At 46.6% G+C, this 22566-nt stretch overlaps 29 non-coding genes across 29 annotated transcripts; all 29 read right to left on the bottom strand.

Moving 5' to 3' along the window:
* Window positions 1-108: 108 nt before the first annotated feature.
* Window positions 109-180, bottom strand: TRNAC-GCA (transfer RNA cysteine (anticodon GCA)). The gene has a single exon. It is a non-coding gene; the product is annotated as a tRNA-Cys (tRNA).
* Window positions 181-892: 712 nt separating this feature from the next.
* On the bottom strand, window positions 893-964 carry TRNAC-GCA (transfer RNA cysteine (anticodon GCA)). Its single transcript has one exon. It is a non-coding gene; the product is annotated as a tRNA-Cys (tRNA).
* A 708-nt stretch (window positions 965-1672) lies between these two features.
* Window positions 1673-1744, bottom strand: TRNAC-GCA (transfer RNA cysteine (anticodon GCA)). The gene has a single exon. It is a non-coding gene; the product is annotated as a tRNA-Cys (tRNA).
* Window positions 1745-2456: 712 nt separating this feature from the next.
* Window positions 2457-2528, bottom strand: TRNAC-GCA (transfer RNA cysteine (anticodon GCA)). Its single transcript has one exon. It is a non-coding gene; the product is annotated as a tRNA-Cys (tRNA).
* Window positions 2529-3240: 712 nt separating this feature from the next.
* On the bottom strand, window positions 3241-3312 carry TRNAC-GCA (transfer RNA cysteine (anticodon GCA)). Its single transcript has one exon. It is a non-coding gene; the product is annotated as a tRNA-Cys (tRNA).
* A 708-nt stretch (window positions 3313-4020) lies between these two features.
* TRNAC-GCA (transfer RNA cysteine (anticodon GCA)) lies at window positions 4021-4092 on the bottom strand. Its single transcript has one exon. It is a non-coding gene; the product is annotated as a tRNA-Cys (tRNA).
* A 712-nt stretch (window positions 4093-4804) lies between these two features.
* TRNAC-GCA (transfer RNA cysteine (anticodon GCA)) lies at window positions 4805-4876 on the bottom strand. Its single transcript has one exon. It is a non-coding gene; the product is annotated as a tRNA-Cys (tRNA).
* A 709-nt stretch (window positions 4877-5585) lies between these two features.
* Window positions 5586-5657, bottom strand: TRNAC-GCA (transfer RNA cysteine (anticodon GCA)). Its single transcript has one exon. It is a non-coding gene; the product is annotated as a tRNA-Cys (tRNA).
* Window positions 5658-6369: 712 nt separating this feature from the next.
* Window positions 6370-6441, bottom strand: TRNAC-GCA (transfer RNA cysteine (anticodon GCA)). The gene has a single exon. It is a non-coding gene; the product is annotated as a tRNA-Cys (tRNA).
* A 709-nt stretch (window positions 6442-7150) lies between these two features.
* TRNAC-GCA (transfer RNA cysteine (anticodon GCA)) lies at window positions 7151-7222 on the bottom strand. Its single transcript has one exon. It is a non-coding gene; the product is annotated as a tRNA-Cys (tRNA).
* A 708-nt stretch (window positions 7223-7930) lies between these two features.
* Window positions 7931-8002, bottom strand: TRNAC-GCA (transfer RNA cysteine (anticodon GCA)). The gene has a single exon. It is a non-coding gene; the product is annotated as a tRNA-Cys (tRNA).
* A 712-nt stretch (window positions 8003-8714) lies between these two features.
* Window positions 8715-8786, bottom strand: TRNAC-GCA (transfer RNA cysteine (anticodon GCA)). Its single transcript has one exon. It is a non-coding gene; the product is annotated as a tRNA-Cys (tRNA).
* A 709-nt stretch (window positions 8787-9495) lies between these two features.
* TRNAC-GCA (transfer RNA cysteine (anticodon GCA)) lies at window positions 9496-9567 on the bottom strand. The gene has a single exon. It is a non-coding gene; the product is annotated as a tRNA-Cys (tRNA).
* Window positions 9568-10279: 712 nt separating this feature from the next.
* Window positions 10280-10351, bottom strand: TRNAC-GCA (transfer RNA cysteine (anticodon GCA)). The gene has a single exon. It is a non-coding gene; the product is annotated as a tRNA-Cys (tRNA).
* Window positions 10352-11063: 712 nt separating this feature from the next.
* TRNAC-GCA (transfer RNA cysteine (anticodon GCA)) lies at window positions 11064-11135 on the bottom strand. Its single transcript has one exon. It is a non-coding gene; the product is annotated as a tRNA-Cys (tRNA).
* A 708-nt stretch (window positions 11136-11843) lies between these two features.
* On the bottom strand, window positions 11844-11915 carry TRNAC-GCA (transfer RNA cysteine (anticodon GCA)). The gene has a single exon. It is a non-coding gene; the product is annotated as a tRNA-Cys (tRNA).
* Window positions 11916-12627: 712 nt separating this feature from the next.
* TRNAC-GCA (transfer RNA cysteine (anticodon GCA)) lies at window positions 12628-12699 on the bottom strand. The gene has a single exon. It is a non-coding gene; the product is annotated as a tRNA-Cys (tRNA).
* A 712-nt stretch (window positions 12700-13411) lies between these two features.
* On the bottom strand, window positions 13412-13483 carry TRNAC-GCA (transfer RNA cysteine (anticodon GCA)). The gene has a single exon. It is a non-coding gene; the product is annotated as a tRNA-Cys (tRNA).
* Window positions 13484-14191: 708 nt separating this feature from the next.
* TRNAC-GCA (transfer RNA cysteine (anticodon GCA)) lies at window positions 14192-14263 on the bottom strand. Its single transcript has one exon. It is a non-coding gene; the product is annotated as a tRNA-Cys (tRNA).
* A 712-nt stretch (window positions 14264-14975) lies between these two features.
* On the bottom strand, window positions 14976-15047 carry TRNAC-GCA (transfer RNA cysteine (anticodon GCA)). Its single transcript has one exon. It is a non-coding gene; the product is annotated as a tRNA-Cys (tRNA).
* Window positions 15048-15756: 709 nt separating this feature from the next.
* On the bottom strand, window positions 15757-15828 carry TRNAC-GCA (transfer RNA cysteine (anticodon GCA)). Its single transcript has one exon. It is a non-coding gene; the product is annotated as a tRNA-Cys (tRNA).
* Window positions 15829-16540: 712 nt separating this feature from the next.
* TRNAC-GCA (transfer RNA cysteine (anticodon GCA)) lies at window positions 16541-16612 on the bottom strand. The gene has a single exon. It is a non-coding gene; the product is annotated as a tRNA-Cys (tRNA).
* A 709-nt stretch (window positions 16613-17321) lies between these two features.
* TRNAC-GCA (transfer RNA cysteine (anticodon GCA)) lies at window positions 17322-17393 on the bottom strand. Its single transcript has one exon. It is a non-coding gene; the product is annotated as a tRNA-Cys (tRNA).
* Window positions 17394-18101: 708 nt separating this feature from the next.
* Window positions 18102-18173, bottom strand: TRNAC-GCA (transfer RNA cysteine (anticodon GCA)). Its single transcript has one exon. It is a non-coding gene; the product is annotated as a tRNA-Cys (tRNA).
* Window positions 18174-18885: 712 nt separating this feature from the next.
* On the bottom strand, window positions 18886-18957 carry TRNAC-GCA (transfer RNA cysteine (anticodon GCA)). The gene has a single exon. It is a non-coding gene; the product is annotated as a tRNA-Cys (tRNA).
* A 709-nt stretch (window positions 18958-19666) lies between these two features.
* TRNAC-GCA (transfer RNA cysteine (anticodon GCA)) lies at window positions 19667-19738 on the bottom strand. The gene has a single exon. It is a non-coding gene; the product is annotated as a tRNA-Cys (tRNA).
* A 712-nt stretch (window positions 19739-20450) lies between these two features.
* Window positions 20451-20522, bottom strand: TRNAC-GCA (transfer RNA cysteine (anticodon GCA)). Its single transcript has one exon. It is a non-coding gene; the product is annotated as a tRNA-Cys (tRNA).
* A 709-nt stretch (window positions 20523-21231) lies between these two features.
* Window positions 21232-21303, bottom strand: TRNAC-GCA (transfer RNA cysteine (anticodon GCA)). The gene has a single exon. It is a non-coding gene; the product is annotated as a tRNA-Cys (tRNA).
* A 708-nt stretch (window positions 21304-22011) lies between these two features.
* On the bottom strand, window positions 22012-22083 carry TRNAC-GCA (transfer RNA cysteine (anticodon GCA)). The gene has a single exon. It is a non-coding gene; the product is annotated as a tRNA-Cys (tRNA).
* Window positions 22084-22566: the final 483 nt, after the last annotated feature.

The following is a 22566-nucleotide window of genomic DNA, read 5'->3' as shown; positions in this document are numbered from 1 at the left end:
CATGCATCTTGAAGCGTAAATGTTCACTGATGCCAAGTGTAATTAGAAAAGGAACACATATCTTTGTGAATAAACAATTATTTATTATTAAAATTTAAGAAAAGTCGAAGGGGACACCCGGATTTGAACCAGGGACCTCTTGATCTGCAGTCAAATGCTCTACCACTGAGCTATATCACCGTGCTTTTAGGGAATCTTCTGATACTTTTCAGGCTGTCGATTCTGCGCTGGTCAAGCATTCAACGTTAATGATCCTGGAAGAGACACGTCAGCTGGATTTAGCACTTATGTGAAGGAGAAAGGGCGAGCAGCCCTGCCTTGTCCTGGTGACACCCCCTCCAAATCTCTTCAAAGCAGCCACAACGCCCAAGCCCTCCTTGCTGACAATCAGGCACTTTGCATAACAAAGAGCGGGTTCAGTGCTCGCACACAGGGCCGGTGTTGTATGGGGCGGGGTATCCAAGTGAGCGTGGCTCCGGAGATTGCCAAACAGTGTATCCCACAAGCTACCATGGGTGATGCAGGATAGCGTACAACACTGGGACAACATTTGTTAGGGCTCCTGGGGGCCAATTTCAATCTGAATGTGCCCCGCTTGCTTACAGGTGTGGGGGATGAGGGGTGGACAGTGTGTAGCACCCTTGGGTTCTGTAAATACAAATGTTCCTTGATCTCAAGGAGCAGGCAGCAAAAGTGGAGCTAAAACACTAAACGGACACTTTAAAAAGTGCATAATTGCTGTCCGCAAGATGTTAACTAGGATGAAACCAGAACACTTTTTGATCATGCATCTTGAAGCGTAAATGTTCACTGATGCCAAGTGTAATTAGAAAAGGAACACATATCTTTGTGAATAAACAATTATTTATTATTAAAATTTAAGAAAAGTCGAAGGGGACACCCGGATTTGAACCAGGGACCTCTTGATCTGCAGTCAAATGCTCTACCACTGAGCTATATCCCCGTGCTTTTAGCGAATCTTCTGATACTTTTCAGGCTGTCGATTCTGCACTGGTCAAGCATTCAACGTTAATGATCCTGGAAGAGACACGTCAGCTGGATTTTGCACTTATGTGAAGGAGAAAGGGCGAGCAGCCCTGCCTTGTCCTGGTGACACCCCCTCCAAATCTCTTCAAAGCCACAACACCCAAGCCCTCCTTGCTGACAATCAGGCACTTTGCATAACAAAGAGCAGCTTTAGTGCTCGCTCACAGGGCCGGTGTTGTATGGGGCGGGGTATCCAAGTGAGCGTGGCTCCGGAGATTTCCAAACAATGTATCCCACAAGCTACCATGGGGATGCAGGATAGCATACAACACCGGGACAACATTTGTTAGGGCTCCTGGGGGCCAATTTCAATCTGAATGTGCCCCGCTTGCTTACAGGTGTGGGGGGTGAGGGGTGGACAGTATGTAGCACCCTTGGGTTCTGTAAATACAAATGTTCCTTGATCTCAAGGAGCAGGCAGCAAAAGTGGAGCTAAAACACTAAACGGACACTTTAAAAAGTGCATAATTGCTGTTAGCAATATGTTAACTAGGATGAAACCAGAACACTTTTTGATCATGCATCTTGAAGGGTAAATGTTCACTGATGCCAAGTGTAATTAGAAAAGGAACACATATCTTTGTGAATAAACAATTATTTATTATTAAAATTTAAGAAAAGTAGAAGGGGACACCCGGATTTGAACCAGGGACCTCTTGATCTGCAGTCAAATGCTCTACCACTGAGCTATATCCCCGTGCTTTTATGGAATCTTCTGATACTTTTCAGGCTGACGATTCTGCGCTGGTCAAGCATTCAACTTTAATGATCCTGGAAGAGACACGTCAGCTGGATTTAGCACTTATGTGAAGGAGAAAGGGTGAGCAGCCCTGCCTTGTCCTGGTGACACCCCCTCCAAATCTCTTCAAAGCAGCCACAACGCCCAAGCCCTCCTTGCTGACAATCAGGCACTTTGCATAACAAAGAGCGGGTTCAGTGCTCGCACACAGGGCCGGTGTTGTATGGGGCGGGGTATCCAAGTGAGCGTGGCTCCGGAGATTGCCAAACAATGTATCCCACAAGCTACCATGGGTGATGCAGGATAGCGTACAACACTGGGACAACATTTGTTAGGGCTCCTGGGGGCCAATTTCAATCTGAATGTGCCCCGCTTGCTTACAGGTGTGGGGGATGAGGGGTGGACAGTGTGTAGCACCCTTGGGTTCTGTAAATACAAATGTTCCTTGATCTCAAGGAGCAGGCAGCAAAAGTGGAGCTAAAACACTAAACGGACACTTTAAAAAGTGCATAATTGCTGTCCGCAAGATGTTAACTAGGATGAAACCAGAACACTTTTTGATCATGCATCTTGAAGCGTAAATGTTCACTGATGCCAAGTGTAATTAGAAAAGGAACACATATCTTTGTGAATAAACAATTATTTATTATTAAAATTTAAGAAAAGTCGGAGGGGACACCCGGATTTGAACCAGGGACCTCTTGATCTGCAGTCAAATGCTCTACCACTGAGCTATATCCCCGTGCTTTTAGGGAATCTTCTGATACTTTTCAGGCTGTCGATTCTGCGCTGGTCAAGCATTCAACATTAATGATCCTGGAAGAGACACGTCAGCTGGATTTAGCACTTATGTGAAGGAGAAAGGGCGAGCAGCCCTGCCTTGTCCTGGTGACACCCCCTCCAAATCTCTTCAAAGCAGCCACAACGCCCAAGCCCTCCTTGCTGACAATCAGGCACTTTGCATAACAAAGAGCGGGTTCAGTGCTCGCACACAGGGCCGGTGTTGTATGGGGCGGGGTATCCAAGTGAGCGTGGCTCCGGAGATTGCCAAACAATGTATCCCACAAGCTACCATGGGTGATGCAGGATAGCGTACAACACTGGGACAACATTTGTTAGGGCTCCTGGGGGCCAATTTCAATCTGAATGTGCCCCGCTTGCTTACAGGTGTGGGGGATGAGGGGTGGACAGTGTGTAGCACCCTTGGGTTCTGTAAATACAAATGTTCCTTGATCTCAAGGAGCAGGCAGCAAAAGTGGAGCTAAAACACTAAACGGACACTTTAAAAAGTGCATAATTGCTGTTAGCAATATGTTAACTAGGATGAAACCGGAACACTTTTTGATCATGCATCTTGAAGCGTAAATGTTCACTGATGCCAAGTGTAATTAGAAAAGGAACACATATCTTTGTGAATAAACAATTATTTAATATTAAAATTTAAGAAAAGTCGAAGGGGACACCCGGATTTGAACCAGGGACCTCTTGATCTGCAGTCAAATGCTCTACCACTGAGCTATATCCCCGTGCTTTTAGCTAATCTTCTGATACTTTTCAGGCTGTCGATTCTGCACTGGTCAAGCATTCAACGTTAATGATCCTGGAAGAGACACGTCAGCTGGATTTTGCACTTATGTGAAGGAGAAAGGGCGAGCAGCCCTGCCTTGTCCTGGTGACACCCCCTCCAAATCTCTTCAAAGCCACAACACCCAAGCCCTCCTTGCTGACAATCAGGCACTTTGCATAACAAAGAGCAGCTTTAGTGCTCGCTCACAGGGCCGGTGTTGTATGGGGCGGGGTATCCAAGTGAGCGTGGCTCCGGAGATTTCCAAACAATGTATCCCACAAGCTACCATGGGGATGCAGGATAGCATAAAACACCGGGACAACATTTGTTAGGGCTCCTGGGGGCCAATTTCAATCTGAATGTGCCCCGCTTGCTTACAGGTGTCGGGGGTGAGGGGTGGACAGTGTGTAGCACCCTTGGGTTCTGTAAATACAAATGTTCCTTGATCTCAAGGAGCAGGCAGCAAAAGTGGAGCTAAAACACTAAACGGACACTTTAAAAAGTGCATAATTGCTGTCCGCAAGATGTTAACTAGGATGAAACCAGAACACTTTTTGATCATGCATCTTGAAGCGTAAATGTTCACTGATGCCAAGTGTAATTAGAAAAGGAACACATATCTTTGTGAATAAACAATTATTTATTATTAAAATTTAAGAAAAGTCGAAGGGGACACCCGGATTTGAACCAGGGACCTCTTGATCTGCAGTCAAATGCTCTACCACTGAGCTATATCCCCGTGCTTTTAGGGAATCTTCTGATACTTTTCAGGCTGACGATTCTGCGCTGGTCAAGCATTCAACGTTAATGATCCTGGAAGAGACACGTCAGCTGGATTTAGCACTTATGTGAAGGAGAAAGGGCGAGCAGCCCTGCCTTGTCCTGGTGACACCCCCTCCAAATCTCTTCAAAGCAGCCACAACGCCCAAGCCCTCCTTGCTGACAATCAGGCACTTTGCATAACAAAGAGCGGGTTCAGTGCTCGCACACAGGGCCGGTGTTGTATGGGGCGGGGTATCCAAGTGAGCGTGGCTCCGGAGATTGCCAAACAGTGTATCCCACAAGCTACCATGGGTGATGCAGGATAGCGTACAACACTGGGACAACATTTGTTAGGGCTCCTGGGGGCCAATTTCAATCTGAATGTGCCCCGCTTGCTTACAGGTGTGGGGGATGAGGGGTGGACAGTGTGTAGCACCCTTGGGTTCTGTAAATACAAATGTTCCTTGATCTCAAGGAGCAGGCAGCAAAAGTGGAGCTAAAACACTAAACAGACACTTTAAAAAGTGCATAATTGCTGTCCGCAAGATGTTAACTAGGATGAAACCAGAACACTTTTTGATCATGCATCTTGAAGCGTAAATGTTCACTGATGCCAAGTGTAATTAGAAAAGGAACACATATCTTTGTGAATAAACAATTATTTATTATTAAAATTTAAGAAAAGTCGAAGGGGACACCCGGATTTGAACCAGGGACCTCTTGATCTGCAGTCAAATGCTCTACCACTGAGCTATATCCCCGTGCTTTTAGCGAATCTTCTGATACTTTTCAGGCTGTCGATTCTGCACTGGTCAAGCATTCAACGTTAATGATCCTGGAAGAGACACGTCAGCTGGATTTTGCACTTATGTGAAGGAGAAAGGGCGAGCAGCCCTGCCTTGTCCTGGTGACACCCCCTCCAAATCTCTTCAAAGCCACAACACCCAAGCCCTCCTTGCTGACAATCAGGCACTTTGCATAACAAAGAGCAGCTTTAGTGCTCGCTCACAGGGCCGGTGTTGTATGGGGCGGGGTATCCAAGTGAGCGTGGCTCCGGAGATTGCCAAACAATGTATCCCACAAGCTACCATGGGTGATGCAGGATAGCGTACAACACTGGGACAACATTTGTTAGGGCTCCTGGGGGCCAATTTCAATCTGAATGTGCCCCGCTTGCTTACAGGTGTGGGGGATGAGGGGTGGGCAGTGTGTAGCACCCTTGGGTTCTGTAAATACAAATGTTCCTTGATCTCAAGGAGCAGGCAGCAAAAGTGGAGCTAAAACACTAAACGGACACTTTAAAAAGTGCATAATTGCTGTCCGCAAGATGTTAACTAGGATGAAACCGGAACACTTTTTGATCATGCATCTTGAAGCGTAAATGTTCACTGATGCCAAGTGTAATTAGAAAAGGAACACATATCTTTGTGAATAAACAATTATTTATTATTAAAATTTAAGAAAAGTCGAAGGGGACACCCGGATTTGAACCAGGGACCTCTTGATCTGCAGTCAAATGCTCTACCACTGAGCTATATCCCCGTGCTTTTAGCTGATCTTCTGATACTTTTCAGGCTTCCGATTCTGCACTGGTCAAGCATTCAACGTTAATGATCCTGGAAGAGACACGTCAGCTGGATTTTGCACTTATGTGAAGGAGAAAGGGCGAGCAGCCCTGCCTTGTCCTGGTGACACCCCCTCCAAATCTCTTCAAAGCAGCCACAACGCCCAAGCCCTCCTTGCTGACAATCAGGCACTTTGCATAACAAAGAGCGGGTTCAGTGCTCGCACACAGGGCCGGTGTTGTATGGGGCGGGGTATCCAAGTGAGCGTGGCTCCGGAGATTGCCAAACAGTGTATCCCACAAGCTACCATGGGTGATGCAGGATAGCGTACAACACTGGGACAACATTTGTTAGGGCTCCTGGGGGCCAATTTCAATCTGAATGTGCCCCGCTTGCTTACAGGTGTGGGGGATGAGGGGTGGACAGTGTGTAGCACCCTTGGGTTCTGTAAATACAAATGTTCCTTGATCTCAAGGAGCAGGCAGCAAAAGTGGAGCTAAAACACTAAACAGACACTTTAAAAAGTGCATAATTGCTGTCCGCAAGATGTTAACTAGGATGAAACCAGAACACTTTTTGATCATGCATCTTGAAGCGTAAATGTTCACTGATGCCAAGTGTAATTAGAAAAGGAACACATATCTTTGTGAATAAACAATTATTTATTATTAAAATTTAAGAAAAGTCGAAGGGGACACCCGGATTTGAACCAGGGACCTCTTGATCTGCAGTCAAATGCTCTACCACTGAGCTATATCCCCGTGCTTTTAGCGAATCTTCTGATACTTTTCAGGCTGTCGATTCTGCACTGGTCAAGCATTCAACGTTAATGATCCTGGAAGAGACACGTCAGCTGGATTTTGCACTTATGTGAAGGAGAAAGGGCGAGCAGCCCTGCCTTGTCCTGGTGACACCCCCTCCAAATCTCTTCAAAGCCACAACACCCAAGCCCTCCTTGCTGACAATCAGGCACTTTGCATAACAAAGAGCAGCTTTAGTGCTCGCTCACAGGGCCGGTGTTGTATGGGGCGGGGTATCCAAGTGAGCGTGGCTCCGGAGATTGCCAAACAATGTATCCCACAAGCTACCATGGGTGATGCAGGATAGCGTACAACACTGGGACAACATTTGTTAGGGCTCCTGGGGGCCAATTTCAATCTGAATGTGCCCCGCTTGCTTACAGGTGTGGGGGATGAGGGGTGGACAGTGTGTAGCACCCTTGGGTTCTGTAAATACAAATGTTCCTTGATCTCAAGGAGCAGGCAGCAAAAGTGGAGCTAAAACACTAAACGGACACTTTAAAAAGTGCATAATTGCTGTCCGCAAGATGTTAACTAGGATGAAACCGGAACACTTTTTGATCATGCATCTTGAAGCGTAAATGTTCACTGATGCCAAGTGTAATTAGAAAAGGAACACATATCTTTGTGAATAAACAATTATTTATTATTAAAATTTAAGAAAAGTCGAAGGGGACACCCGGATTTGAACCAGGGACCTCTTGATCTGCAGTCAAATGCTCTACCACTGAGCTATATCCCCGTGCTTTTGGGGAATCTTCTGATACTTTTCAGGCTGTCGATTCTGCGCTGGTCAAGCATTCAACGTTAATGATCCTGGAAGAGACACGTCAGCTGGATTTTGCACTTATGTGAAGGAGAAAGGGCGAGCAGCCCTGCCTTGTCCTGGTGACACCCCCTCCAAATCTCTTCAAAGCCACAACACCCAAGCCCTCCTTGCTGACAATCAGGCACTTTGCATAACAAAGAGCAGCTTTAGTGCTCGCTCACAGGGCCGGTGTTGTATGGGGCGGGGTATCCAAGTGAGCGTGGCTCCGGAGATTTCCAAACAATGTATCCCACAAGCTACCATGGGGATGCAGGATAGCATAAAACACCGGGACAACATTTGTTAGGGCTCCTGGGGGCCAATTTCAATCTGAATGTGCCCCGCTTGCTTACAGGTGTCGGGGGTGAGGGGTGGACAGTGTGTAGCACCCTTGGGTTCTGTAAATACAAATGTTCCTTGATCTCAAGGAGCAGGCAGCAAAAGTGGAGCTAAAACACTAAACGGACACTTTAAAAAGTGCATAATTGCTGTCCGCAAGATGTTAACTAGGATGAAACCAGAACACTTTTTGATCATGCATCTTGAAGCGTAAATGTTCACTGATGCCAAGTGTAATTAGAAAAGGAACACATATCTTTGTGAATAAACAATTATTTATTATTAAAATTTAAGAAAAGTCGAAGGGGACACCCGGATTTGAACCAGGGACCTCTTGATCTGCAGTCAAATGCTCTACCACTGAGCTATATCCCCGTGCTTTTAGGGAATCTTCTGATACTTTTCAGGCTGACGATTCTGCGCTGGTCAAGCATTCAACGTTAATGATCCTGGAAGAGACACGTCAGCTGGATTTAGCACTTATGTGAAGGAGAAAGGGCGAGCAGCCCTGCCTTGTCCTGGTGACACCCCCTCCAAATCTCTTCAAAGCAGCCACAACGCCCAAGCCCTCCTTGCTGACAATCAGGCACTTTGCATAACAAAGAGCGGGTTCAGTGCTCGCACACAGGGCCGGTGTTGTATGGGGCGGGGTATCCAAGTGAGCGTGGCTCCGGAGATTGCCAAACAGTGTATCCCACAAGCTACCATGGGTGATGCAGGATAGCGTACAACACTGGGACAACATTTGTTAGGGCTCCTGGGGGCCAATTTCAATCTGAATGTGCCCCGCTTGCTTACAGGTGTGGGGGATGAGGGGTGGACAGTGTGTAGCACCCTTGGGTTCTGTAAATACAAATGTTCCTTGATCTCAAGGAGCAGGCAGCAAAAGTGGAGCTAAAACACTAAACAGACACTTTAAAAAGTGCATAATTGCTGTCCGCAAGATGTTAACTAGGATGAAACCAGAACACTTTTTGATCATGCATCTTGAAGCGTAAATGTTCACTGATGCCAAGTGTAATTAGAAAAGGAACACATATCTTTGTGAATAAACAATTATTTATTATTAAAATTTAAGAAAAGTCGAAGGGGACACCCGGATTTGAACCAGGGACCTCTTGATCTGCAGTCAAATGCTCTACCACTGAGCTATATCCCCGTGCTTTTAGCGAATCTTCTGATACTTTTCAGGCTGTCGATTCTGCACTGGTCAAGCATTCAACGTTAATGATCCTGGAAGAGACACGTCAGCTGGATTTTGCACTTATGTGAAGGAGAAAGGGCGAGCAGCCCTGCCTTGTCCTGGTGACACCCCCTCCAAATCTCTTCAAAGCCACAACACCCAAGCCCTCCTTGCTGACAATCAGGCACTTTGCATAACAAAGAGCAGCTTTAGTGCTCGCTCACAGGGCCGGTGTTGTATGGGGTGGGGTATCCAAGTGAGCGTGGCTCCGGAGATTGCCAAACAATGTATCCCACAAGCTACCATGGGTGATGCAGGATAGCGTACAACACTGGGACAACATTTGTTAGGGCTCCTGGGGGCCAATTTCAATCTGAATGTGCCCCGCTTGCTTACAGGTGTGGGGGATGAGGGGTGGGCAGTGTGTAGCACCCTTGGGTTCTGTAAATACAAATGTTCCTTGATCTCAAGGAGCAGGCAGCAAAAGTGGAGCTAAAACACTAAACGGACACTTTAAAAAGTGCATAATTGCTGTCCGCAAGATGTTAACTAGGATGAAACCGGAACACTTTTTGATCATGCATCTTGAAGCGTAAATGTTCACTGATGCCAAGTGTAATTAGAAAAGGAACACATATCTTTGTGAATAAACAATTATTTATTATTAAAATTTAAGAAAAGTCGAAGGGGACACCCGGATTTGAACCAGGGACCTCTTGATCTGCAGTCAAATGCTCTACCACTGAGCTATATCCCCGTGCTTTTAGCTGATCTTCTGATACTTTTCAGGCTTCCGATTCTGCACTGGTCAAGCATTCAACGTTAATGATCCTGGAAGAGACACGTCAGCTGGATTTTGCACTTATGTGAAGGAGAAAGGGCGAGCAGCCCTGCCTTGTCCTGGTGACACCCCCTCCAAATCTCTTCAAAGCAGCCACAACGCCCAAGCCCTCCTTGCTGACAATCAGGCACTTTGCATAACAAAGAGCGGGTTCAGTGCTCGCACACAGGGCCGGTGTTGTATGGGGCGGGGTATCCAAGTGAGCGTGGCTCCGGAGATTGCCAAACAGTGTATCCCACAAGCTACCATGGGTGATGCAGGATAGCGTACAACACTGGGACAACATTTGTTAGGGCTCCTGGGGGCCAATTTCAATCTGAATGTGCCCCGCTTGCTTACAGGTGTGGGGGATGAGGGGTGGACAGTGTGTAGCACCCTTGGGTTCTGTAAATACAAATGTTCCTTGATCTCAAGGAGCAGGCAGCAAAAGTGGAGCTAAAACACTAAACAGACACTTTAAAAAGTGCATAATTGCTGTCCGCAAGATGTTAACTAGGATGAAACCAGAACACTTTTTGATCATGCATCTTGAAGCGTAAATGTTCACTGATGCCAAGTGTAATTAGAAAAGGAACACATATCTTTGTGAATAAACAATTATTTATTATTAAAATTTAAGAAAAGTCGAAGGGGACACCCGGATTTGAACCAGGGACCTCTTGATCTGCAGTCAAATGCTCTACCACTGAGCTATATCACCGTGCTTTTAGGGAATCTTCTGATACTTTTCAGGCTGTCGATTCTGCGCTGGTCAAGCATTCAACGTTAATGATCCTGGAAGAGACACGTCAGCTGGATTTAGCACTTATGTGAAGGAGAAAGGGCGAGCAGCCCTGCCTTGTCCTGGTGACACCCCCTCCAAATCTCTTCAAAGCAGCCACAACGCCCAAGCCCTCCTTGCTGACAATCAGGCACTTTGCATAACAAAGAGCGGGTTCAGTGCTCGCACACAGGGCCGGTGTTGTATGGGGCGGGGTATCCAAGTGAGCGTGGCTCCGGAGATTGCCAAACAGTGTATCCCACAAGCTACCATGGGTGATGCAGGATAGCGTACAACACTGGGACAACATTTGTTAGGGCTCCTGGGGGCCAATTTCAATCTGAATGTGCCCCGCTTGCTTACAGGTGTGGGGGATGAGGGGTGGACAGTGTGTAGCACCCTTGGGTTCTGTAAATACAAATGTTCCTTGATCTCAAGGAGCAGGCAGCAAAAGTGGAGCTAAAACACTAAACGGACACTTTAAAAAGTGCATAATTGCTGTCCGCAAGATGTTAACTAGGATGAAACCAGAACACTTTTTGATCATGCATCTTGAAGCGTAAATGTTCACTGATGCCAAGTGTAATTAGAAAAGGAACACATATCTTTGTGAATAAACAATTATTTATTATTAAAATTTAAGAAAAGTCGAAGGGGACACCCGGATTTGAACCAGGGACCTCTTGATCTGCAGTCAAATGCTCTACCACTGAGCTATATCCCCGTGCTTTTAGCGAATCTTCTGATACTTTTCAGGCTGTCGATTCTGCACTGGTCAAGCATTCAACGTTAATGATCCTGGAAGAGACACGTCAGCTGGATTTTGCACTTATGTGAAGGAGAAAGGGCGAGCAGCCCTGCCTTGTCCTGGTGACACCCCCTCCAAATCTCTTCAAAGCCACAACACCCAAGCCCTCCTTGCTGACAATCAGGCACTTTGCATAACAAAGAGCAGCTTTAGTGCTCGCTCACAGGGCCGGTGTTGTATGGGGCGGGGTATCCAAGTGAGCGTGGCTCCGGAGATTTCCAAACAATGTATCCCACAAGCTACCATGGGGATGCAGGATAGCATACAACACCGGGACAACATTTGTTAGGGCTCCTGGGGGCCAATTTCAATCTGAATGTGCCCCGCTTGCTTACAGGTGTGGGGGGTGAGGGGTGGACAGTATGTAGCACCCTTGGGTTCTGTAAATACAAATGTTCCTTGATCTCAAGGAGCAGGCAGCAAAAGTGGAGCTAAAACACTAAACGGACACTTTAAAAAGTGCATAATTGCTGTTAGCAATATGTTAACTAGGATGAAACCAGAACACTTTTTGATCATGCATCTTGAAGGGTAAATGTTCACTGATGCCAAGTGTAATTAGAAAAGGAACACATATCTTTGTGAATAAACAATTATTTATTATTAAAATTTAAGAAAAGTAGAAGGGGACACCCGGATTTGAACCAGGGACCTCTTGATCTGCAGTCAAATGCTCTACCACTGAGCTATATCCCCGTGCTTTTATGGAATCTTCTGATACTTTTCAGGCTGACGATTCTGCGCTGGTCAAGCATTCAACTTTAATGATCCTGGAAGAGACACGTCAGCTGGATTTAGCACTTATGTGAAGGAGAAAGGGTGAGCAGCCCTGCCTTGTCCTGGTGACACCCCCTCCAAATCTCTTCAAAGCAGCCACAACGCCCAAGCCCTCCTTGCTGACAATCAGGCACTTTGCATAACAAAGAGCGGGTTCAGTGCTCGCACACAGGGCCGGTGTTGTATGGGGCGGGGTATCCAAGTGAGCGTGGCTCCGGAGATTGCCAAACAATGTATCCCACAAGCTACCATGGGTGATGCAGGATAGCGTACAACACTGGGACAACATTTGTTAGGGCTCCTGGGGGCCAATTTCAATCTGAATGTGCCCCGCTTGCTTACAGGTGTGGGGGATGAGGGGTGGACAGTGTGTAGCACCCTTGGGTTCTGTAAATACAAATGTTCCTTGATCTCAAGGAGCAGGCAGCAAAAGTGGAGCTAAAACACTAAACGGACACTTTAAAAAGTGCATAATTGCTGTCCGCAAGATGTTAACTAGGATGAAACCAGAACACTTTTTGATCATGCATCTTGAAGCGTAAATGTTCACTGATGCCAAGTGTAATTAGAAAAGGAACACATATCTTTGTGAATAAACAATTATTTATTATTAAAATTTAAGAAAAGTCGGAGGGGACACCCGGATTTGAACCAGGGACCTCTTGATCTGCAGTCAAATGCTCTACCACTGAGCTATATCCCCGTGCTTTTAGGGAATCTTCTGATACTTTTCAGGCTGTCGATTCTGCGCTGGTCAAGCATTCAACATTAATGATCCTGGAAGAGACACGTCAGCTGGATTTAGCACTTATGTGAAGGAGAAAGGGCGAGCAGCCCTGCCTTGTCCTGGTGACACCCCCTCCAAATCTCTTCAAAGCAGCCACAACGCCCAAGCCCTCCTTGCTGACAATCAGGCACTTTGCATAACAAAGAGCGGGTTCAGTGCTCGCACACAGGGCCGGTGTTGTATGGGGCGGGGTATCCAAGTGAGCGTGGCTCCGGAGATTGCCAAACAATGTATCCCACAAGCTACCATGGGTGATGCAGGATAGCGTACAACACTGGGACAACATTTGTTAGGGCTCCTGGGGGCCAATTTCAATCTGAATGTGCCCCGCTTGCTTACAGGTGTGGGGGATGAGGGGTGGACAGTGTGTAGCACCCTTGGGTTCTGTAAATACAAATGTTCCTTGATCTCAAGGAGCAGGCAGCAAAAGTGGAGCTAAAACACTAAACGGACACTTTAAAAAGTGCATAATTGCTGTTAGCAATATGTTAACTAGGATGAAACCGGAACACTTTTTGATCATGCATCTTGAAGCGTAAATGTTCACTGATGCCAAGTGTAATTAGAAAAGGAACACATATCTTTGTGAATAAACAATTATTTAATATTAAAATTTAAGAAAAGTCGAAGGGGACACCCGGATTTGAACCAGGGACCTCTTGATCTGCAGTCAAATGCTCTACCACTGAGCTATATCCCCGTGCTTTTAGCTAATCTTCTGATACTTTTCAGGCTGTCGATTCTGCACTGGTCAAGCATTCAACGTTAATGATCCTGGAAGAGACACGTCAGCTGGATTTTGCACTTATGTGAAGGAGAAAGGGCGAGCAGCCCTGCCTTGTCCTGGTGACACCCCCTCCAAATCTCTTCAAAGCCACAACACCCAAGCCCTCCTTGCTGACAATCAGGCACTTTGCATAACAAAGAGCAGCTTTAGTGCTCGCTCACAGGGCCGGTGTTGTATGGGGCGGGGTATCCAAGTGAGCGTGGCTCCGGAGATTTCCAAACAATGTATCCCACAAGCTACCATGGGGATGCAGGATAGCATAAAACACCGGGACAACATTTGTTAGGGCTCCTGGGGGCCAATTTCAATCTGAATGTGCCCCGCTTGCTTACAGGTGTCGGGGGTGAGGGGTGGACAGTGTGTAGCACCCTTGGGTTCTGTAAATACAAATGTTCCTTGATCTCAAGGAGCAGGCAGCAAAAGTGGAGCTAAAACACTAAACGGACACTTTAAAAAGTGCATAATTGCTGTCCGCAAGATGTTAACTAGGATGAAACCAGAACACTTTTTGATCATGCATCTTGAAGCGTAAATGTTCACTGATGCCAAGTGTAATTAGAAAAGGAACACATATCTTTGTGAATAAACAATTATTTATTATTAAAATTTAAGAAAAGTCGAAGGGGACACCCGGATTTGAACCAGGGACCTCTTGATCTGCAGTCAAATGCTCTACCACTGAGCTATATCCCCGTGCTTTTAGGGAATCTTCTGATACTTTTCAGGCTGACGATTCTGCGCTGGTCAAGCATTCAACGTTAATGATCCTGGAAGAGACACGTCAGCTGGATTTAGCACTTATGTGAAGGAGAAAGGGCGAGCAGCCCTGCCTTGTCCTGGTGACACCCCCTCCAAATCTCTTCAAAGCAGCCACAACGCCCAAGCCCTCCTTGCTGACAATCAGGCACTTTGCATAACAAAGAGCGGGTTCAGTGCTCGCACACAGGGCCGGTGTTGTATGGGGCGGGGTATCCAAGTGAGCGTGGCTCCGGAGATTGCCAAACAGTGTATCCCACAAGCTACCATGGGTGATGCAGGATAGCGTACAACACTGGGACAACATTTGTTAGGGCTCCTGGGGGCCAATTTCAATCTGAATGTGCCCCGCTTGCTTACAGGTGTGGGGGATGAGGGGTGGACAGTGTGTAGCACCCTTGGGTTCTGTAAATACAAATGTTCCTTGATCTCAAGGAGCAGGCAGCAAAAGTGGAGCTAAAACACTAAACAGACACTTTAAAAAGTGCATAATTGCTGTCCGCAAGATGTTAACTAGGATGAAACCAGAACACTTTTTGATCATGCATCTTGAAGCGTAAATGTTCACTGATGCCAAGTGTAATTAGAAAAGGAACACATATCTTTGTGAATAAACAATTATTTATTATTAAAATTTAAGAAAAGTCGAAGGGGACACCCGGATTTGAACCAGGGACCTCTTGATCTGCAGTCAAATGCTCTACCACTGAGCTATATCCCCGTGCTTTTAGCGAATCTTCTGATACTTTTCAGGCTGTCGATTCTGCACTGGTCAAGCATTCAACGTTAATGATCCTGGAAGAGACACGTCAGCTGGATTTTGCACTTATGTGAAGGAGAAAGGGCGAGCAGCCCTGCCTTGTCCTGGTGACACCCCCTCCAAATCTCTTCAAAGCCACAACACCCAAGCCCTCCTTGCTGACAATCAGGCACTTTGCATAACAAAGAGCAGCTTTAGTGCTCGCTCACAGGGCCGGTGTTGTATGGGGCGGGGTATCCAAGTGAGCGTGGCTCCGGAGATTGCCAAACAATGTATCCCACAAGCTACCATGGGTGATGCAGGATAGCGTACAACACTGGGACAACATTTGTTAGGGCTCCTGGGGGCCAATTTCAATCTGAATGTGCCCCGCTTGCTTACAGGTGTGGGGGATGAGGGGTGGGCAGTGTGTAGCACCCTTGGGTTCTGTAAATACAAATGTTCCTTGATCTCAAGGAGCAGGCAGCAAAAGTGGAGCTAAAACACTAAACGGACACTTTAAAAAGTGCATAATTGCTGTCCGCAAGATGTTAACTAGGATGAAACCGGAACACTTTTTGATCATGCATCTTGAAGCGTAAATGTTCACTGATGCCAAGTGTAATTAGAAAAGGAACACATATCTTTGTGAATAAACAATTATTTATTATTAAAATTTAAGAAAAGTCGAAGGGGACACCCGGATTTGAACCAGGGACCTCTTGATCTGCAGTCAAATGCTCTACCACTGAGCTATATCCCCGTGCTTTTAGCTGATCTTCTGATACTTTTCAGGCTTCCGATTCTGCACTGGTCAAGCATTCAACGTTAATGATCCTGGAAGAGACACGTCAGCTGGATTTTGCACTTATGTGAAGGAGAAAGGGCGAGCAGCCCTGCCTTGTCCTGGTGACACCCCCTCCAAATCTCTTCAAAGCAGCCACAACGCCCAAGCCCTCCTTGCTGACAATCAGGCACTTTGCATAACAAAGAGCGGGTTCAGTGCTCGCACACAGGGCCGGTGTTGTATGGGGCGGGGTATCCAAGTGAGCGTGGCTCCGGAGATTGCCAAACAGTGTATCCCACAAGCTACCATGGGTGATGCAGGATAGCGTACAACACTGGGACAACATTTGTTAGGGCTCCTGGGGGCCAATTTCAATCTGAATGTGCCCCGCTTGCTTACAGGTGTGGGGGATGAGGGGTGGACAGTGTGTAGCACCCTTGGGTTCTGTAAATACAAATGTTCCTTGATCTCAAGGAGCAGGCAGCAAAAGTGGAGCTAAAACACTAAACAGACACTTTAAAAAGTGCATAATTGCTGTCCGCAAGATGTTAACTAGGATGAAACCAGAACACTTTTTGATCATGCATCTTGAAGCGTAAATGTTCACTGATGCCAAGTGTAATTAGAAAAGGAACACATATCTTTGTGAATAAACAATTATTTATTATTAAAATTTAAGAAAAGTCGAAGGGGACACCCGGATTTGAACCAGGGACCTCTTGATCTGCAGTCAAATGCTCTACCACTGAGCTATATCCCCGTGCTTTTAGCGAATCTTCTGATACTTTTCAGGCTGTCGATTCTGCACTGGTCAAGCATTCAACGTTAATGATCCTGGAAGAGACACGTCAGCTGGATTTTGCACTTATGTGAAGGAGAAAGGGCGAGCAGCCCTGCCTTGTCCTGGTGACACCCCCTCCAAATCTCTTCAAAGCCACAACACCCAAGCCCTCCTTGCTGACAATCAGGCACTTTGCATAACAAAGAGCAGCTTTAGTGCTCGCTCACAGGGCCGGTGTTGTATGGGGCGGGGTATCCAAGTGAGCGTGGCTCCGGAGATTGCCAAACAATGTATCCCACAAGCTACCATGGGTGATGCAGGATAGCGTACAACACTGGGACAACATTTGTTAGGGCTCCTGGGGGCCAATTTCAATCTGAATGTGCCCCGCTTGCTTACAGGTGTGGGGGATGAGGGGTGGACAGTGTGTAGCACCCTTGGGTTCTGTAAATACAAATGTTCCTTGATCTCAAGGAGCAGGCAGCAAAAGTGGAGCTAAAACACTAAACGGACACTTTAAAAAGTGCATAATTGCTGTCCGCAAGATGTTAACTAGGATGAAACCGGAACACTTTTTGATCATGCATCTTGAAGCGTAAATGTTCACTGATGCCAAGTGTAATTAGAAAAGGAACACATATCTTTGTGAATAAACAATTATTTATTATTAAAATTTAAGAAAAGTCGAAGGGGACACCCGGATTTGAACCAGGGACCTCTTGATCTGCAGTCAAATGCTCTACCACTGAGCTATATCCCCGTGCTTTTGGGGAATCTTCTGATACTTTTCAGGCTGTCGATTCTGCGCTGGTCAAGCATTCAACGTTAATGATCCTGGAAGAGACACGTCAGCTGGATTTTGCACTTATGTGAAGGAGAAAGGGCGAGCAGCCCTGCCTTGTCCTGGTGACACCCCCTCCAAATCTCTTCAAAGCCACAACACCCAAGCCCTCCTTGCTGACAATCAGGCACTTTGCATAACAAAGAGCAGCTTTAGTGCTCGCTCACAGGGCCGGTGTTGTATGGGGCGGGGTATCCAAGTGAGCGTGGCTCCGGAGATTTCCAAACAATGTATCCCACAAGCTACCATGGGGATGCAGGATAGCATAAAACACCGGGACAACATTTGTTAGGGCTCCTGGGGGCCAATTTCAATCTGAATGTGCCCCGCTTGCTTACAGGTGTCGGGGGTGAGGGGTGGACAGTGTGTAGCACCCTTGGGTTCTGTAAATACAAATGTTCCTTGATCTCAAGGAGCAGGCAGCAAAAGTGGAGCTAAAACACTAAACGGACACTTTAAAAAGTGCATAATTGCTGTCCGCAAGATGTTAACTAGGATGAAACCAGAACACTTTTTGATCATGCATCTTGAAGCGTAAATGTTCACTGATGCCAAGTGTAATTAGAAAAGGAACACATATCTTTGTGAATAAACAATTATTTATTATTAAAATTTAAGAAAAGTCGAAGGGGACACCCGGATTTGAACCAGGGACCTCTTGATCTGCAGTCAAATGCTCTACCACTGAGCTATATCCCCGTGCTTTTAGGGAATCTTCTGATACTTTTCAGGCTGACGATTCTGCGCTGGTCAAGCATTCAACGTTAATGATCCTGGAAGAGACACGTCAGCTGGATTTAGCACTTATGTGAAGGAGAAAGGGCGAGCAGCCCTGCCTTGTCCTGGTGACACCCCCTCCAAATCTCTTCAAAGCAGCCACAACGCCCAAGCCCTCCTTGCTGACAATCAGGCACTTTGCATAACAAAGAGCGGGTTCAGTGCTCGCACACAGGGCCGGTGTTGTATGGGGCGGGGTATCCAAGTGAGCGTGGCTCCGGAGATTGCCAAACAGTGTATCCCACAAGCTACCATGGGTGATGCAGGATAGCGTACAACACTGGGACAACATTTGTTAGGGCTCCTGGGGGCCAATTTCAATCTGAATGTGCCCCGCTTGCTTACAGGTGTGGGGGATGAGGGGTGGACAGTGTGTAGCACCCTTGGGTTCTGTAAATACAAATGTTCCTTGATCTCAAGGAGCAGGCAGCAAAAGTGGAGCTAAAACACTAAACAGACACTTTAAAAAGTGCATAATTGCTGTCCGCAAGATGTTAACTAGGATGAAACCAGAACACTTTTTGATCATGCATCTTGAAGCGTAAATGTTCACTGATGCCAAGTGTAATTAGAAAAGGAACACATATCTTTGTGAATAAACAATTATTTATTATTAAAATTTAAGAAAAGTCGAAGGGGACACCCGGATTTGAACCAGGGACCTCTTGATCTGCAGTCAAATGCTCTACCACTGAGCTATATCCCCGTGCTTTTAGCGAATCTTCTGATACTTTTCAGGCTGTCGATTCTGCACTGGTCAAGCATTCAACGTTAATGATCCTGGAAGAGACACGTCAGCTGGATTTTGCACTTATGTGAAGGAGAAAGGGCGAGCAGCCCTGCCTTGTCCTGGTGACACCCCCTCCAAATCTCTTCAAAGCCACAACACCCAAGCCCTCCTTGCTGACAATCAGGCACTTTGCATAACAAAGAGCAGCTTTAGTGCTCGCTCACAGGGCCGGTGTTGTATGGGGTGGGGTATCCAAGTGAGCGTGGCTCCGGAGATTGCCAAACAATGTATCCCACAAGCTACCATGGGTGATGCAGGATAGCGTACAACACTGGGACAACATTTGTTAGGGCTCCTGGGGGCCAATTTCAATCTGAATGTGCCCCGCTTGCTTACAGGTGTGGGGGATGAGGGGTGGGCAGTGTGTAGCACCCTTGGGTTCTGTAAATACAAATGTTCCTTGATCTCAAGGAGCAGGCAGCAAAAGTGGAGCTAAAACACTAAACGGACACTTTAAAAAGTGCATAATTGCTGTCCGCAAGATGTTAACTAGGATGAAACCGGAACACTTTTTGATCATGCATCTTGAAGCGTAAATGTTCACTGATGCCAAGTGTAATTAGAAAAGGAACACATATCTTTGTGAATAAACAATTATTTATTATTAAAATTTAAGAAAAGTCGAAGGGGACACCCGGATTTGAACCAGGGACCTCTTGATCTGCAGTCAAATGCTCTACCACTGAGCTATATCCCCGTGCTTTTAGCTGATCTTCTGATACTTTTCAGGCTTCCGATTCTGCACTGGTCAAGCATTCAACGTTAATGATCCTGGAAGAGACACGTCAGCTGGATTTTGCACTTATGTGAAGGAGAAAGGGCGAGCAGCCCTGCCTTGTCCTGGTGACACCCCCTCCAAATCTCTTCAAAGCAGCCACAACGCCCAAGCCCTCCTTGCTGACAATCAGGCACTTTGCATAACAAAGAGCGGGTTCAGTGCTCGCACACAGGGCCGGTGTTGTATGGGGCGGGGTATCCAAGTGAGCGTGGCTCCGGAGATTGCCAAACAGTGTATCCCACAAGCTACCATGGGTGATGCAGGATAGCGTACAACACTGGGACAACATTTGTTAGGGCTCCTGGGGGCCAATTTCAATCTGAATGTGCCCCGCTTGCTTACAGGTGTGGGGGATGAGGGGTGGACAGTGTGTAGCACCCTTGGGTTCTGTAAATACAAATGTTCCTTGATCTCAAGGAGCAGGCAGCAAAAGTGGAGCTAAAACACTAAACAGACACTTTAAAAAGTGCATAATTGCTGTCCGCAAGATGTTAACTAGGATGAAACCAGAACACTTTTTGATCATGCATCTTGAAGCGTAAATGTTCACTGATGCCAAGTGTAATTAGAAAAGGAACACATATCTTTGTGAATAAACAATTATTTATTATTAAAATTTAAGAAAAGTCGAAGGGGACACCCGGATTTGAACCAGGGACCTCTTGATCTGCAGTCAAATGCTCTACCACTGAGCTATATCCCCGTGCTTTTAGCGAATCTTCTGATACTTTTCAGGCTGTCGATTCTGCACTGGTCAAGCATTCAACGTTAATGATCCTGGAAGAGACACGTCAGCTGGATTTTGCACTTATGTGAAGGAGAAAGGGCGAGCAGCCCTGCCTTGTCCTGGTGACACCCCCTCCAAATCTCTTCAAAGCCACAACACCCAAGCCCTCCTTGCTGACAATCAGGCACTTTGCATAACAAAGAGCAGCTTTAGTGCTCGCTCACAGGGCCGGTGTTGTATGGGGCGGGGTATCCAAGTGAGCGTGGCTCCGGAGATTGCCAAACAATGTATCCCACAAGCTACCATGGGTGATGCAGGATAGCGTACAACACTGGGACAACATTTGTTAGGGCTCCTGGGGGCCAATTTCAATCTGAATGTGCCCCGCTTGCTTACAGGTGTGGGGGATGAGGGGTGGACAGTGTGTAGCACCCTTGGGTTCTGTAAATACAAATGTTCCTTGATCTCAAGGAGCAGGCAGCAAAAGTGGAGCTAAAACACTAAACGGACACTTTAAAAAGTGCATAATTGCTGTCCGCAAGATGTTAACTAGGATGAAACCGGAACACTTTTTGATCATGCATCTTGAAGCGTAAATGTTCACTGATGCCAAGTGTAATTAGAAAAGGAACACATATCTTTGTGAATAAACAATTATTTATTATTAAAATTTAAGAAAAGTCGAAGGGGACACCCGGATTTGAACCAGGGACCTCTTGATCTGCAGTCAAATGCTCTACCACTGAGCTATATCCCCGTGCTTTTGGGGAATCTTCTGATACTTTTCAGGCTGTCGATTCTGCGCTGGTCAAGCATTCAACGTTAATGATCCTGGAAGAGACACGTCAGCTGGATTTTGCACTTATGTGAAGGAGAAAGGGCGAGCAGCCCTGCCTTGTCCTGGTGACACCCCCTCCAAATCTCTTCAAAGCCACAACACCCAAGCCCTCCTTGCTGACAATCAGGCACTTTGCATATCAAAGAGCAGCTTTAGTGCTCGCTCACAGGGCCGGTGTTGTATGGGGCGGGGTATCCAAGTGAGCGTGGCTCCGGAGATTTCCAAACAATGTATCCCACAAGCTACCATGGGGATGCAGGATAGCATAAAACACCGGGACAACATTTGTTAGGGCTCCTGGGGGCCAATTTCAATCTGAATGTGCCCCGCTTGCTTACAGGTGTGGGGGGTGAGGGGTGGACAGTGTGTAGCACCCTTGGGTTCTGTAAATACAAATGTTCCTTGATCTCAAGGAGCAGGCAGCAAAAGTGGAGCTAAAACACTAAACGGACACTTTAAAAAGTGCATAATTGCTGTCCGCAAGATGTTAACTAGGATGAAACCAGAACACTTTTTGATCATGCATCTTGAAGCGTAAATGTTCACTGATGCCAAGTGTAATTAGAAAAGGAACACATATCTTTGTGAATAAACAATTATTTATTATTAAAATTTAAGAAAAGTCGAAGGGGACACCCGGATTTGAACCAGGGACCTCTTGATCTGCAGTCAAATGCTCTACCACTGAGCTATATCCCCGTGCTTTTAGTGAATCTTCTGATACTTTTCAGACTGTCGATTCTGCACTGGTCAAGCATTCAACGTTAATGATCCTGGAAGAGACACGTCAGCTGGATTTTGCACTTATGTGAAGGAGAAAGGGCGAGCAGCCCTGCCTTGTCCTGGTGACACCCCCTCCAAATCTCTTCAAAGCCACAACACCCAAGCCCTCCTTGCTGACAATCAGGCACTTTGCATAACAAAGAGCAGCTTTAGTGCTCGCTCACAGGGCCGGTGTTGTATGGGGCGGGGTATCCAAGTGAGCGTGGCTCCGGAGATTTCCAAACAATGTATCCCACAAGCTACCATGGGGATGCAGGATAGCATACAACACCGGGACAACATTTGTTAGGGCTCCTGGGGGCCAATTTCAATCTGAATGTGCCCCGCTTGCTTACAGGTGTGGGGGGTGAGGGGTGGACAGTGTGTAGCACCCTTGGGTTCTGTAAATACAAATGTTCC

Source organism: Ambystoma mexicanum, chromosome 1p, assembly GCF_040938575.1.
Source record: "Ambystoma mexicanum isolate Mex_15411 chromosome 1p, UKY_AmexF1_1, whole genome shotgun sequence".
NCBI lineage: Eukaryota > Metazoa > Chordata > Amphibia > Caudata > Ambystomatidae > Ambystoma > Ambystoma mexicanum.
Note: the sequence above shows the minus strand (reverse complement) of the source record. Positions and strands in the feature narration are given on the sequence as shown.